This window comes from Hylobates moloch, unplaced genomic scaffold, assembly GCF_009828535.3.
Source record: "Hylobates moloch isolate HMO894 unplaced genomic scaffold, HMol_V3 SCAFFOLD_10, whole genome shotgun sequence".
NCBI lineage: Eukaryota > Metazoa > Chordata > Mammalia > Primates > Hylobatidae > Hylobates > Hylobates moloch.
This window is the reverse complement of record NW_026652285.1, coordinates 6,773,027-6,787,116: the sequence shown is the minus strand read 5'-3', so window position 1 is coordinate 6,787,116 and position 14,090 is coordinate 6,773,027. Positions and strand designations below refer to the sequence as shown.

The following is a 14,090-nucleotide window of genomic DNA, read 5'->3' as shown; positions in this document are numbered from 1 at the left end:
TCTAGAGCTACTAAAAAACTTGCATTTACAAAATAGTTGATAAAAATATTCCTCTGGATTGTACCAGAAGGGAGACAGGGACCACTGATAAGACATGGTATATGGTATTAATTAGACTTGGCTTCTTTCTCTGCTGCTTCATCAGAGGCTGGACTCCCCTCAGTTTTCATTTTCCCCTTTTCTGCAGGTAAATCTTTAGTTTCTTTCAGCCTGTTTTCCCTTTGCTCCCCTTTGCCCTTTTGTTTGTACTTTGTGTTTGTATCTTTGCCCTTTTGTTTGTACTTCTTTGTTTGAAGCTTTAACCTAAGTTTTGGGTAGAAATTAATCACCCCGTGAAGAACATGTAGAGCTTTACAGATGGTGGTTTCAATGCTTTCCTGCTGCCTTTTTCAGCTTCGCTTCCACTTTTGCAGGAGCAAGTTTAGCTGACAACCGCGGCAATCTCCTCTTGGCCTCTTCCTTGGCGGCCCCTTCAGTGGAGGTGACCTTCCTCTTGGGCATCCTGGCAGCGGGGAGGGCGTGTGCCGGGTGCCCGCGGGCCGCAGCATGCTGAGAGCCTTTGCGAAGCTGGGCTGCCTGGCTGCTGCCACTCCTCCCGCAGCCCGAGCTGCTGATATCCTTTTGCTCATTTTTTAATAGGACTGTTCATTTTCTTACTGTTCAGTTTTAAGAGTTTTTAGTTCTTTAGTCAGACGTGTCTTTCACCAATATTTCCTCACCATCTGCGGCCCATCTTCTCAATCTCTTAATCTTTCACGGAGCAAAAGTTTTTAATTTTAATAAAGCCCAACTTACTGATTTTTTCCTTTATGATTGTGCTTTCGGTGTTGTACTTAAGAGGTCATCGCCAAAACTCAAGGTCACCTAGATTTTCTATGTTATCTTCTAGGAGCATTGCCTTTCCATACAAACTTTAGAATTACTTAGTACATATCCACAAAATAACTTGCTTGTATTTTTATAGGAACTGCACTGAATGCGTAGATCAACTTAGGAAGAGATGACATTTACATTTTTTTATTTCATGTATCAGTATTTTGTTGTTTTACTCATATAGATCTTTTGCTTGTTTTACACTTAAGTATTTCATTCTCTGTTGCTAGTAAAAATATTATTCAGCAACAAAAAGAAATGAGCCATCAAGCCAGAAAAAGAAATGAGGGAACCCTGAATGCATATTGCTAAGTAAAAGAAGCTTGTCAGAAAAGGTCTAAAATTGGCCAGGCGCAGTGGCTCACGCCTCTAATCCCAGCACTTTGAGAGGCCGAGGCAGGCAGATCACCTGAGGTCAGGAGTTCGAGACCAGCCTGACCAATATGATGAAATCCCGTCTCTACTAAAAATACAAAAATTAGCTGGGTGTGGTGGCGGGTGCCTGTAATCCCAGCTTCTCAGGAGTCTGAGACAGAAGAATCATTTGAACTGAGGAGGCAGAGGTTGCAGCGAGCTGAGATCGTGCCATTGCACTCCAACCTGGGCAACAAGAGCAAAAACTCCATCTCAAAAAAAAAAAAAAAAAAATCAGTGGTGCCAGGAGTTAGGGGGAGGGAAAAAAGGATGAACAAGGAGAGTACAAGGAATTCTCAGGACAGGGGAACTATCTTTATGATACTGTAATAGTGGGTACACAGCATCATACATTTCTCAAATGCCACACAATGTACAACTCAAGGGGTGAAACTTAATATAAACTAGGGATATTAGTTGTATCAATATCAGCACATCAACTGAAACAAATGTACTAGACACACTAATTTAATGTGTTAATGATGGGAGAGGCTGGGCGCGGTGGCTCACGCTTGTAATCCCAGCACTTTGGGAGGCCGAGGCGGGTGGATCACGAGGTCAGGAGATCGAGACCACGGTGAAACCCCGTCTCTACTAAAAATACAAAAAAATTAGCCGGGCGTGGTGGCGGGCACCTGTAGTCCCAGCTACTTGGAGAGGCTAAGGCAGGAGAATGGCGTGAACCCGGGAGGCGGAGCTTGCAGTGAGCCGAGATTGCGCCACTGCACTCCAGCCTGGGCGACAGAGCCAGACTCCGTCTCAAAAAAAAAAAAAATGATGGGAGAAAGTGGAGGTATCAAAGAATAAGGGAGTCCAGGCACCAAGTACAGTGGGTTCCGTCTCTAATCCCAGCATTTTTGGAGGCCAAGGTGAGACGATTGCTTGAGCCCAGAAGTTCAAGACTATCCTGGGCAATGTAGCAAGACCCTATCTCTACAAAAAATAAAAAATCAGCAAGGCATGGTAGCACGCCTGTAGTCCCAGCTACTTGGGAGGTTGAGGCAGAAGGATCACTTCAGCCCAGGAGTTCAAGACTGCAATGAGCTATGATTGTGCCACTGTACTCCAGTAACAGAGTGAGAGCCTGTCAAGAAGAAAGAAGAAAGGAGGAACAGGAGGAGGAAAAGGAAGAAGAAAGAAGAACACTGTACTTTTCACTCAATTCTTCTATACACCTCTCAAAGTGCTGGGATTACAAGCATGAGCCACTGTGCCCGGCCTGATATTTGTTAAAAACCAGTACTAGGCACCACTGCTGTTGAACCTGAGCTACAAGTTAGAATAATAGCTTTCCTTGAGAGAAAATCTCTTTATAAACTTTTTTTAATTGTGGGAGAAAAAATAAGTCTTATTTTCTTCATAAGAATACAGAAAACATACCATCTTCAAGCAAATAATAAACACCCAACCAAGTCCATTACTCTCCTCTGCACACTACCCCTCCACAAAAAAGTAGTAAAAACAGAAAGTGTACATGGAGCTATAAATAGACTAGTTCATGCCGAAAACTGAATTTGTGAAGTATAGTACAAACATTTTCCAGAATTAAAAGGAAATGAATAAAGAGATTTAAAAGGAGGACAGCAGATTAAAAAAAAAACAAAACAAAACAAAACTGAACACAGAGATTCAATTTGTGAAATTACATGTTATTTCAAAAAAATTCTGTCTCAAGACTGCAGCATCAATCCTTCTCTGACAGTTTCTAGCCTCCCAGCTTGCTAGCCTGGCCTAGTTCTTACTTGCTGTACCCCCAAATCACACAAACCAATTCCTTAAAATGGTTTTGTGTGTATCTATGTGTCTATCTGCGTTTATATACGCTGGCTAATATATTGGGGAATAAAAACTAAAACACTCATACACAGGGCCAAATATTTGCTCGAAGAAATACAGCAAGGACTCTCGTTTTGCATCTCTGGCTGAGCCTCTGGCTCATCTCAAGTGGGAAGTGAAGACGAAGGCAGAGTTGTAGATGGCATTACTACACATTCAAGGACTGTCCCGGTTTAAAGCCAATCTGCTAATACCAGAGTACTTTTTTTTTTTTTTTTTTTTTTTTGTAGTCCCAGCTACTCAGGGGGCTGAAGCCAGAGGACTGCTTGAGCCCGGGAGGTCAAGGCTGCAATGAGCTATGATCATGCCACTGCACTCCAGCCTGGGTGACAGAGCAAGACCCTGACTTAAAAAAAAAATAAAGAAGGAAACTTGAAAACATGATAAATGGCTCATGAAAAACCCACAGTTAACACCATATTCAGTAAAGAAAAACTGAAAGTTTTTCCCCTAACATCAGGAACAAGACAAGGATGCCCACTGTTATTCAACACTGTACTGAAAGATCTATGCAAAGCAATTAGGCAATAAAAAGAAATAAAAGGTATCTATTCACAGATAACATATTCTTATATATGTAGAAAATTCCAGATAATCTATAAAAGTACTAGAACTGATAAATTCAACAAAGTTGCAGGATCAACATGTGAAATCTAGCAATGAACAATCCAAAAGACAAATGAAGAAAACAGTTCCATTTATAACAGCAATACAATATCTATCGAAATTCCAATGGCCTTTTTTGCAGAAATGAGAAATCCAATCCTAAACGCAAATGTAATAAGTACAAGTTGCACCAAACAGCCAAAACAAAGTTGGAAAAGAACAAATTTGGAGGACTCACATTTTGAAACTTACAACAAAACTAGGGTTATCAAAATACTGTGAAACTGGCCTAGTATTAGACATACTAGGCATTAGACATTCCAAAAATGAAACAGAATTCAGAGTCCAGAAATAAATTAATGATGAATTAACTTTTGAAAAAGCTGCCAAGTCTATCCAATGGGGAAAGGACAGTCTCTTCAGTAAATAATGTTGGGACAAGTAGATATTTCTCTGAAAGAATGAAGGGAAACCCTAGCCCCCAACTCAAAATAGTTCTAATGACCCAAATATAAAACTCTTAGGGGCAAACAAATAGGTAAATCTTCTTGACCTTGAATTTGGCAATTGATTCTTAGATATGATACCAAAAGTATAAGCAACAAATGAATGAACAGATAAATCAGATTACATCAATATTTTAAAACTTCTGCGGAACAAAGGACATTATTAAGAAAGTAAAAAGAAAACCACAAAATGTGAGAAAATATTTGTAAATAATATATCAGATAAGGGTCTAGTATCCTGAATATATTGTTAATTTTTATAATTCAACAAGAAGCCAAACATTCCAATGGGAAAAAAAAAAGTGGGCAAAGGAATTGAATAGACATTTTTCCAAAGAAGATACACAAATGGTCAACATGTGCACAAAGGATGCTCAACATCATTAGTCATTAGGATAATGCAAATCAAATTCACAATGAAATATAACTTTACAACCACTAGGTTGGTCATAATTTAAAAATTAAAATCAGAAAATAACAAGTACTGGTAAGAATATGAAGAAATTGGAACCCTGGTCCACTGCTGGTAGGAATATAAAACGGTACATCTCCTGTGGAAAACAGCTTGGCAGTTCCTCAAAAAGTTAAACATAGAATTATCATATGACCCAGCAATTCTACTCCTAGGTATATACCCAAGAGGAAGCAAGCATATGTTCACACAAAAACGTCTACATGAATGTTCATAGTAGCATTTTCGTCATAATCACAAAGTAGAAACACCCATACGTCTCTCAACAGATGAATGGATAAACAAATTGTAGTGTACACATACAATGTAATATTATTCGGCCATAAAAAGGGATGAGGTACTGACACACACTACGGCATGGACGAACCTCCCAAACATTATGCTAAGTGAAAGAAGTCAAAAACAAAAGGTCACATATTGCGTGAATCCAGTTATATGAAATACCCAGAACAGGTCAATCCACAGAGACAGAAGGCAGATTGTTGGTTGCCAGTGGCTGGAGGAAGGAGGAAATGGGGAGGGGCTGTTTAACGGGTATGGGGCTTTCTTTCAATGTGAATAAAATGTTCTGCAACTAGTGGTTGTGGTGATACAACACTGCAAATGTGCTAAATGCTGCTGAATTGTATACTTTAAAATGGTAACTTTTATATTACGTAAAGTCACCTCAACAAAAAGAAAGAGAGAAAGAGAGGGAGGGAGAGAAGAAGGAAAGGAATGAAGGAAGGGAGGGAGGGAGGGAGGCTGTCAAGATTCGTATCGATAAAGTAGACTTTGGGGCTAAGAAAATCAGCAGAGACAGAGAGGAAAATAAAGACAGAAGGGTCAATACATCAAGAAGACACAGCAACCCTAAATGTATATATATTGAACAACAGAGCTGGAAGTTATCTGAAGTAAAAATGGGTAGAGCTGAAAGGAAAAATAGACAAATCCACAATTATAATAGGAAAGACTTCAACCTTCTTCTCTCGACAACTGATAGAAAGACTAGACAAAAAAAAACCATATAGAACAACTCACAAACACCATCAGCTAACAGGAACTTGACATTTATATAATACCCAGTAACAGCAGAGCACAGATTATTTCAACATTGAGGTTTTGAGCCAATCTGAATGAGAACTTGGTGATGCTATTAAACAAAACAGGAAGTAAGTGAGGATGCCTGTGTATACATATGCAACCATACTAATAAAAAAGGACTTTTGACATAAGTAATATACCTGATCCTGATTGAAAAAAATGATAAAGTAGAACGGGGCTAGGTGCGGTGGCTCGTGCCTGTAATCCCAACACTTTGGGAGATCAAGGCAGGAGGATCACTTGAGCCCAGGAGTTTGAGACCAGTCTGCCCAACAAAGCAAGATCTCCTTTCTACAAAAAAATTTAAAAATTAATTGGGCATGGTGGTGCACGTCTACAGTCCCAACTACTCAGGAGACTGAGGTGGGAGGATCGCTTGAGCCTGGAAGGTTGGGGCTGCAGTGAGCCGAGATGTCACCACTGCACTCCAGCCTGAGTGACAGTGAGACTAAGTCTCAAAAAAAAAAAAATAGCCACGTGCAGTGGTACGTACCTGTGGGCCCAGCTTCTCAGAAGGCTGAGGTGGGAGAATCACTTGAGCCCAGGAGTTCAAGGTTGCAGTGAGCTATGACAAAGTGAGACTTTGTGAAAGAGAGAGAGAGAGAAAAAAAAAAGGAAAAAGAAAAGAGAAAGAAAGAAGTAGAAAGGGAGTATGTAACCAAGAGAATAGAACACAGGGTGGAACCTCTAGGAACAGTAGCATTTTCAAAATTTTTTATACTTTGTTTTTAAGTCTCCATCAGATTGTGATCTTGTTTAAGCCAATAATAGTATATTATTCATTTTGCATGCCCAGGCATGTGCTTAGACATAGTTTACTGTCAATAAATGTTTTAGAATGAAGCAGAAACCAGCAGAACTGAAGGGAAAACAAGATGTTTGGAAACAGAGTGTAATGAGCAGTGGCCACTGTTAAGGATCATTAAGCAATGAGAATTTATCCCTTGTGATCTGTTTTATTATATCACACTCAAACATTACAACTTAAAAATCCACCTTGTCACAGTAATCTCCCTAAACAATTCTCTCTAATCATTTAATTCCTGTTTCTAAAGCTTTCAATGATACACCACTGCCATGAAGTTCAAACTTTTATCTATGCAAATAAAGACCTTCACAAGATGGACTCAGGTTTTTGTTTGTTTGTTGGGGTTATTTATTTATTTATTTATTTAGAGATGGAGTCTCCCTCTTGTTGCCCAGGCTGGAGCGCAATGGCACAATCTTGGCTCACTGCAACCTCTGCCTCCTGGGTTCAAGCGATTCTCCTGCCTCAGCCGCTTGAGAAGCTGAGATTACAGGCATGTGCCACCAGGCCCAGCTAATTTTTGTATTTTTAGTAAAGAAGGGATTTTAACATGTTGGTCAGTCTGGTCTGGAACTCCTGACCTCAGGTGATCCACCTGCCTCGGCCTCCTATAGTGCTGAGATTACAGGCATGAGCCACCGTGCCCAGCCTTGTTGGAGCATTTTTAAACCATAAGTTTACATTCTTCCCTTTCGGACAACTTGTACTGCAGCCTTTAAACCTTTATTAACTTTTTTACTCATGGTATTCTATCTACTTGGCTCTACTCCATCCTCACGTCTACTCACTGACTACAATGATATCCTCCCAGCTTGAGATGCTTGCTTCTTCCTTTGCAATCTTATGATATCCATCAGGTCAATTAAAAGATCTGCCAGCCACAATTGACATAAAGAGAACTGTCCTACTCAGCATCCCATGATAAGCCAGTAGTCTTAGATGGTCATGCTTGATACTACAAGGGCCCTCCCCCTTAGTTAGACCAACAAAGGTATCTGAACCAAGGGCAAGCAAAATTTACAGGTTGGCATGAAGTGAAAAACTCTACTTCTACAGAGACAGACCACAGCACTTAAAAAAAAAAAAAAAAACAACTAAGTTTATCATACAGCTATACTGGGAAGATAGGGAATTGTATGTGATGTTGGTATATCCTAACACCTCATCTAAAATGGGTTAGTAAACACCAATGAAATTATTTTGAGCAATATGGAAGTAACAATGAATCTTAAGTGAAAATTAGGCCTCAATCTCAGAATGGTAGAGGGAACAATTGCCTTTTATATTCTCATTAATTTATTCATTTGATAAATTATATTAGTTGTGGCCAGGCGTGCTGGCTCAGGCCTGTAATCCCAGCATTTTGGGAGGCCGAGACGGGTAGATCAGCTGAGGTAGGGAGTACAAGACCAGCCTGAGCAACATGAAGAAACCCCATCTCTACTAAAAAAAAACAAAAATTAGCTGGGTGTGGTGGCACACGCCTATAATCCCAGCTACTCAGGAGGCTGAGGCAGGAGAATCCCTTGAACCCAGGAGGCAGAGGAGTTGCGGTGAGCCGAGATCACGCCATTGCACTCCAGCCTGGGCAACAAGAGAGAAACTCCGTCTCAAAAAAAAACAAAATTATATTAGTTGTATACTTTGTGCCAGGCACTATGAGCACAAAACAGGGCAAAATCCTTCCCACTGTTGAACATATTCTAGTAGGTAAAGACACCTACTGAACACAATATAAACACATAAATGAGTAAAATAAATCAAATGTTAGAGATTAATAAGTAATATGCATAAAGAAAAACACAGAGTCGGGAAAAGGGATCAGTGCAGATGATAAAAGCATATGCAGCACTGTCCATACAGCCATGTTAAGATTAGAAAGTAAGAATTAGAAATGACCTGGGAGTCCTCGTTTCTTTAAGTAGCTAATACAAGCCTGTATGTAAAAAGAATGCAATCTGTCATACTGGTCACAAGGCAGATAAATGGCAGCATGACTGAGTGTAGGGAGAGGAACAAGAGGGCACATCTTACCAAAAATATGGAGATGGGATATATTCTTAACTTCAACAAAGAGTATGGCCTGGTGCAGTGGCTCACGCCTGTAATCCCAGCACTTTGGGAGGCTGAGACGGGTGGATCACCTGAGATCAGGAGTTCGAGATCAGCCTGACCAATATGGTGAAACCTTGTCTCTACTAAAAAATTGCCAAAATTAGGTCAGGCATGGTGGTGTGTGCCTGTAATCCCAGCTACTCGGGAGGCTGAGGCAGAAGATTTCGCTTGAACATGGGAAGTGGAGGTTGCAGAGAGCCAAGGTCGTGCCACTGCACTCCAGCCTGGGCAGCAGAGCAAGCCTCTGTCTCAAAAAAAAAAAAAATTAACAAATAATAACAACAAAATATTAATAGAGACACTAGGAAAAGGGCGCATATAAGTTTTTTAGCCAATTTTTAAAAATATATACCAATACTATGTAAAATAAGATAACAAAAAAAAATTAAAAAACAAAAATCAGCCTTAGTAGCGTAGCAAGACCCTGTCTCTATAAAAAAAATGTTAAAAATTAGCTGGGTGTGGTGTTGTACACCTACATTCCTAGCTGCTCAGGATGCTGAGGAGAGAGGATACGTTGAGCCCAGGAGTTCAAGACTGCAGTGAGCTATAATTGGGCCACTGCACTCCAGTCTGGGCAACAGAGCAAGACCCTGTCTATAAAAATAAAAATATTTTTAAAAAAAGCTAAGAGAACGCAAAACCCAAACAAAGTGAGTATTATTAGGAAATAATTATCTTTCAAATGAAAGCCAGCCTGTTAATACAGAGGAATTTATTTTCAATACAATGGTGGAATCCAAGGATATAGAAGAAAGAGCTTAGAAACTTAACATTAGAGTAGAGAAAGGAGAGCTAGCACACTCAGGAGTAAGCAAATGTGAGCATTGCTTACTTAGATGGCAATATAAATAAGTGGAGAAACGAACTATAACCTACGATGTGGAATCACAGAAGACCATGCCCGTAGAGTATGCAGAATATCGGCAGAGGAAAAGGACATGGAACCAGCTAAAGTCAGAGTTCTAAATAGAAAATTGAAAAAAAAAATTGTTCTAGTATACTTTCTTTTTTTAATCACCATATAGGCAGGTGGTATCTTGGTGCCAGAAGTTAACCTGAGTATAAGGAGTTCATGCCACTATTTTTTGATACGTTATGTAGTAGTAACCTTACATTTTTAATGATTATAAGTCTCCTAATTAATTCACCAAATGTATAAGGTTGTCCACTACCAAAAAAACATAAAGCTGAAATTCCATTGCGATCAAACATCTCCTATTTTAAAGGTTATTATCCAACGATCTGGTTAAAGCAGTGGTAGGATATACCTATCATTTACTTTTGTTGAGTCATATTAACTAATAAATTAGTTCCAAAGTAGAAAAGGATATCAAAAAATCTAAAAGTAACCAGCAGTTATTTATTAAAGAATGTTTTACAATTACTTTTAAATAAAGATATATAGAAGTATAACATACCCAAAAACGAGTATATAAATCTAAAGTGTACACCTTGGTACATTTTCATAAAGTCCATATATCCCTTATAACTCCACACAGACAGAAAAATACATTTCCAGCACCTCGAAAGGCTGCCTCGTGCTATCTTCCATTTGCTGGTCCCCAGTCTCCCCAAACGCCATCACTAGAGACTCTTTTTGGGAGCCTGATTATGTAAGCAGCCATGTGGGGAAGCCCTATGCCAAGGAACTGCAGACAGCCCTTAAGAACTGCCCTCAGGAAGGCTAGAAGTGGAATCTCCCCTAGTCAAACCCTCAGATGAGACCTATACTCCAGCCTGTAAGACCTAAGGTAATGAACCAGTTAAATTGTGCCTGGACTCCTAACCCATAGAAACTATGAGAAGATAGGCCGGGTGCAGTGGCTCATGCCTGTAATCCCAGCACTTTGGGAGGCCAAGGTGGGCGGATCACGAGGTCAGGAGATCGAGACCATGGTGAAACCCTGTCTCTACTAAAAATACAAAAAAAAAAAAAAATTAGCCAGGCGTGGTGGTGGGCACCTGTAGTCCCAGCTACTCGGGAAGCTGAGGCAGGAGAATGGCGTGAACCCAGGAGGCAGAGCTTGCAGTGAGCCGAGATTGCGCCACTGCACTCCAGTCTGGGTGACAGAGCAAGACTTGGTCTCAAAAAAAAAAAAAAAAACTATGAGAAGATAAATGTTGTTCTAATATGCTAAATATGTTCTAATACATTATATACCAATAGATAACCCATCCAGTCTCTCTCTTTTGCAACAAAATGATCTTTAGATTTAGTGTGACCTCAAAGACGCAGAAGGGTTTTTTAATAGATACATAATAAAGTTTCAGTCCTTCTGCCATTATACTACTTCAAAATGACATTGATTAAATTTCAGCAGTATAAGTAAAATTACGACTTCATTTATGTGTGCTACATTTAAATCTACTAAATTAAGTTCCTTACTTAAAGTAGTATATGAAAAATTATTACACAAATTTTATTTATTTAAATAATTTTTAAAATTTTAACAATATAATCTATTCTGAAACAAATTTAACCAAATGAGCCTCCATTGTTCAAGTTCTATAACACACTAAGATTTCTGGAATTCTAACTAACTTTTATTGAGACAATAGGGAGAGTTTTTGAAATGATAAAACAGAGAAGCCTACAAAGCATTAAGTAATTGTAATCAAAAGTTATTTTAATTTTCACAGGTTATATCAGTAATTTGTTCTTAATTAATTGGGGTTAACCTGTTAAAAGATTTGACCAAATGTACATAACCACATCACTTGGTTAAGTAATCATGAGAATTCTCAACCCATAACTTAGGAATCTTTTTATATATAAATACTACCATACATGTTGTAAACACGGGGAAACCTTCTGACAATCTGTTTCAGATCCAACAGTTTCTACATAAGACAAAAGTCAAGAATGCAGTGAGGCCTACTCAAATGAACCACTAAAGGAGCCAAAACATGAAGAGGTCAAAAAACAGGAATTAAATAAGATTTTTAGCTATGCACAACTAAGTATTCTTGTGTAATTATATCTTTATATCATAGGATCAACAATTCATTTTCTTTGTCACAAACTAGGTTTTTTGCATCTATAGAATGAAAAATGAGCTAAGTGCCTTGAGCTTTTTGCGAAGACTAAGTTTGATGCTAAATACTTCAGCTTTTTAAAAATTATAATGCATGAAAGATGGTAGCCTCACACTGTACCTTCTGCATCTTTAAAATTTAAATACCTCCCGAAAATGGTAGACAGATGCAAAAGGATCTTTTATGCTTGATGAAAAACAAGAATTACAAATAATACATTATTAAATTCAATTCCAAAACTCAAGTTTCATAAATCCCTAACAAAAATATTTAAATTTTGTCTCTCGTCTATTTTTAATTATTTGTAACAGTATGTTTTTTCTTTACATTTGTGTATTTTATTAGAATCATAGCCATTCTTAACCTGGACAATGTTTTCAAAATAGAGGGTTTTTTTTTAATGCAATACAATGAACATCACTTTAAAGCAATGTGAAATATGGCTTTTATGATTTCAAAATTCTAAACATTAATACCATTTTCCTTTACAAAGACTTTTATTATTTTCATTCATGATATTTAACAGATTGAAACAAAATTAGGAAAAGCGGAACAAAGTATTTGAGAAAGTGACATTTTCCAAGAATGTGCATGTATAAGTGAAACACAAAATAGCAAAGACATTTAAAATCTACCACAAATTGCAAGAAGCATGGAAACACTTATTTTTAAATGGGAAAAAGCTGCACAACCTTCAACATGTGTTACTGAATCTAATGCTTTAAATTTAAGAGGAAAATTTTTGATAGAATTACATTATTTGTATTCTCATTCGGCTCCTAAAGAACAAAAGCCAGTTGGTCTTGTTTTTAACTAAGTAATTAAAAAGAAAAAGAAAAGAAAATGGAAACGTAACCATATTAAAAGCTAAACCTGTGATAAGCCTAGTTAATAATAACTTTATTCTGCATTTTTCTTCTGTAGAGTTCTCAATAAACACTGGGTTATGAAACCTTCCGACACTCGCACAACTTACAGAGAGGTAACCAGGCACAAAGGGGTAAGTGACATCTTCACACAAAAACAGGAGGTAATATTACAATTGGGGTTGGAATCAGACATTCTTCTTCAAGAGAGATCTAACAGACAATATAAGATGCAAAGACATAATACATTATGTTGAAAAAAAGAAAGTAAGTTTTCTTTATTTGTGATTAAACACAAAGATGTGTTAGAAAGACTATCTTCAAGGAGCTTTCAAAATAATTAGCTGAGTTTTCTTTTAAGGATTGGAAATTAAGTTATAATACAAAGAAATATGTTTAATGTTCCACAATGATAAACAAATACAATGAAAATTCAAATTATGAAAGAAATGTTACAAGAAACAGATATGGGCTGCCAGTTTATTTACATATATACATGTAATATACATATAAATACATACATTATCTACTTATACGATACTATTTTCTACTATGCCCACACAGTCTTCCTCCACTAAAAACCATGCATAAGACAGGCACGGTGGCATACGCCTGCAGTCCCAGCTACTCCAGAGGCAGGAGGATCACTGGAGCCCATTTCAAGCCAGGAGTTTGAGGCTGCAGTGTGCCATGAATCATGCCTGTGAATAGCCACTGCACTTCAGCCTGAGCAACATAATGAAACCCTGTCTCTAATAAAAACAACGAAAACCATGAATAAGTACAGCATGATTAATTTTTTTTAGATTTTTTGTCTAGAAAAAAATTTCCAAAATGGCGGCATATAGAAGTCAACAAACTATGCCCAAAATCCTGCCCCACTGCTATTTTTGTAAGTAATGTTTTACTGAAACACAGCCGAACCTATTCCTTTCTTTATTGTCTATAGTTTAGTTGCCACAGAGAACATATCACCCAATGAACCTAAAATATTTCTTGCAGGAGAAAGTTTGCTGACCTCTAACCTATACCTTTCTATTTCAAGTGAATTTGGGCTGTTTTTCACTCTCTTTCTCGGGGGTCTTATAGTATTTGCTCTAGTTGCTGTGGGGAAATACGAGATCAACCTAATCCCCACCAATCCCTCTTCACTCCCCACACCCACCTCACCACCTCCGAGTTATTAAAGCTCCTGAAATTCAGAAACTTTACAATCATATATATTGGAATTGACCATTCTGAGTCAACTATCCTTGGTACACGCTGTGCTATTTCATTACATCAAATGAAGTCATTTTATTTCCACAAAGGTTTCTTAACTTTTACCTTAAATATTTCCTCAATCACAATGCTTTGCTGTTCTTATTTGGGAACTATGCACGTGTTGTGATTTTCTTCCCATTTTGTTCAGTCTCTCATTTAATTCCATTTTCTATCTATTCTCCCTTCCATGCCTTACAATTCATCAA

The 14,090-nt window shown here is 38.1% G+C and overlaps 1 protein-coding gene and 1 pseudogene across 1 annotated transcript in view; both read right to left on the bottom strand.

The window, feature by feature from the left end:
- BCAS3 (BCAS3 microtubule associated cell migration factor) overlaps window positions 1-14,090 on the bottom strand; it is a 703,975-nt gene that overhangs the window by 522,407 nt on the left and 167,478 nt on the right. The window lies entirely within an intron of this gene.
- Window positions 108-501, bottom strand: LOC116474435 (non-histone chromosomal protein HMG-14-like; annotated as a pseudogene).